Here is a 2757-nt window from a genome sequence, read left to right on the forward strand (position 1 = left end):
ACCAAGCTGTCACACCCTCTCCCAAACTACCTGCTAACTTAGTCATGGAGATGGCGTGAAGCCAACAGACATCATCCTCCTCTAACGATACCTATTGACCCTGCTGAATCGTTGAACCTGATAAACATACTAATCTTAGATATAAAATACTTTACATGTAACACAACACAGCGGAATCCATGAAAGCCTTTAGACACACATGAAGTTCAGTCCTGACATAACTCGGTTTGGAAAATAACCTGATACAGATATCACAACAAAAAACATATCCAATTGGGGTTTACACAACCACGACATCTAGTGCTTACACAACCCTAAACTATCCAGTTCTTACAAAGACATTTACAGTATAAACAGACACAGCCTACAACTCCACCCACGTATGAAGCTTGATCTGGAAGTTTTTAGGAGAAAACAGACTTTGGCAGTTATTAGGCACCGGGAGCTCGATCTCTACCTGAAAAGTGGGAAAACATTTTGAAAGAGTGAGCTACGAAGCTGAGTGAGTGACTAAATTTAAAACTGTAAATCCGCAAATCAGAACAAGTGATAAACCTTTAAACGTACAAATCTGTTCAATCAAAGCGTTAAAAATAAACGTGTTACATTAAAAGCTTCTCAAATGTTCCGCAAGTACTTCATTAAAATCTAGCAAGGCATATCAAGTATATAAAATATTTTAACTAACATGAAAAATCTACGTTGTGCAGGGCACGCCCAGTACAACCAACGTTTACTAGCTCTACGATGTAGTGGGGCCCGCCCAGCACTCCCATAGCCTTTTTCGTAGTGGGGCCCGCCCAGCACTCCCGACAGCATCGTTGTCACGGAGTACACTCAACGTCAACAACGGAATATAACCTGTGTGCACACGGTACCATATAGCCTCGGGCTCAATATCTCAGTCATGTAGTCAATAAAAGTCTCAGAAAACCACATGAAAACATTAAAACATGTCTGCTTATCTTTATCTTACGTAAAACTCAAGCTTACTCGGCTTGCTCGTGAAAAACTGAAAATATTTAAACAGTACTCGCTAATACATACTTTACTTTAAATGGTATCGTTTCAACTACTTTTCAGGAAGTCAATAATCACGTGCTCGTATATAAACCTCATTAAAAAATCTAAGCTCAAAACTTATGCTTGAAACCATTCATAGAAATCATGTATCATTCATAAGTTCGTATTCAAGCATGTAAACCATTTAAAAGCAGAAATTACAGTTTAGAAATCATTTTTGAAATTTGTTTTGTCACTCACAGTCTTGGCTAGTTCCCTGGTCTGTAGACTCGGCCTATTTCCTCTTGGCCTGTCAAACAACCGAAACCGAGCATCAGAACTATAAATCGTCTTGTCTTTCCATGCTCATGAATTCTAAATTCTAGAAATAAAATCACACTTCACATTTTCTTTCCAGATTTTCAAGATTCAATATCCTAACTTCCAACACTCATAACTTCCTCAATACTTGACCAAAATTAACTTACTTTATATCAAACTCTTCATTTTGGAACCCTCTAAAACGTAACTGAAGGAATAAAAACGAGATTCCCAACGGATTTGTCCAGAAATCCCTTGAACACAGCGAATAAAGATTCGTGCTTCTCTGCTACCCTCTACCTTTCTCCTGAAATTAGACCTACTTCTGGTCATTTTTGGCTCACAAATTCTTCATGAAAGTTATAGGAAATTGAATAAGCTTTCTAACCATACCCAATTGAGATTCTAATCTAACCTGTACACCCCAGAATGTTCGAAAAACCAGAGAAAAGCAGAGATCCTTCTGATTTGCACGAAAATTCTATGCTTTGTTTTCCTTTTCAAAAAACATTAACTTAACATCAAATTTAGCTCAAGCTTCCTTCATGAAATTTGTTAGAAAATAGATTAAATTTCAAGAAAGTCCAGCCTCACCTCTTAGTTCTTCTTGTGTAGCTCAAACCGACTTAAAAACCAGAGATAGGTAGGTTGAACCCAAATTCTTCCATGGTTGCACTTGCATGAGCTTTTCTCTTTCTCTCGAAAATTTCTGAAAATATAATGAGAAATGATGAGAGAAATGAGCTGAATGAGTGGGTTCTCACTTTAAAACCTAAGTAACGAATGGGTTTCCAATTTCTTTCATTTTCTTTTTTTTCCTTTTTCCTTTTCCTTTCTTTTCTTTTTCTTTCCTTTTTCTTTATCCCTTTCTTTCTTTTTTTTTTTATAAATTCCAAATATTAAAGACAACTTCAAACCAAAAGCTTTGCCCATTTTCTTCAACAATGGAACAACAAATAACTTAAATCAACATCCTACAATGTGTTGACAAGACAAATAATCCAAGGAAAGTTGCGGTTTACCAAATACGACCAACGCATATGGAGGGCCTAAGCACACTGGAACGCAAGGCTTAAGGGTGCATGGGAGGCTGACTCCGTTGTTGCCTAATCGTTGATGCAAGAAGGCGTGGGCAGTCGGTCGTGGGCTTGCACGCGGTGAAGCTAACAACAAAGGCATGCATAAGGCATGCGGACGCAGGCATAGGCAGGACGCGGCAAAGGCAATGCACTGGAGGCATGCATCGAGCGGCCATGCCAAGCACCCCTGCCCATGCCTCGAGCGGTCCGTGCCAGAGGCCAAACCCATGCGGCGAGCCCAAAGCGCTCAGCCTATGCATCAAAATGCCTTGCCGAGCAGCATGCATCAAGCCTATGCGTTGATAAGCGCACTGCCCGAGCGGCCGTGCATCGAATCTCCTGTCAAGCGCCCATG

At 39.9% G+C, this 2757-nt stretch overlaps 1 long non-coding RNA gene across 1 annotated transcript; it reads right to left on the reverse strand.

Moving 5' to 3' along the window:
- Positions 1-176: 176 nt before the first annotated feature.
- On the reverse strand, positions 177-2014 carry LOC120076376. The gene is made up of 5 exons (XR_005481529.1): positions 1918-2014; positions 1739-1819; positions 1264-1630; positions 689-861; positions 177-457 (listed from the first exon to the last, which is right to left on the reverse strand). It is a non-coding gene; the product is annotated as an uncharacterized LOC120076376 (long non-coding RNA).
- Positions 2015-2757: the final 743 nt, after the last annotated feature.

The sequence above is a fragment of the Benincasa hispida genome, chromosome 4, assembly GCF_009727055.1.
Source record: "Benincasa hispida cultivar B227 chromosome 4, ASM972705v1, whole genome shotgun sequence".
NCBI classification, from domain to species: Eukaryota; Viridiplantae; Streptophyta; class Magnoliopsida; order Cucurbitales; family Cucurbitaceae; genus Benincasa; species Benincasa hispida.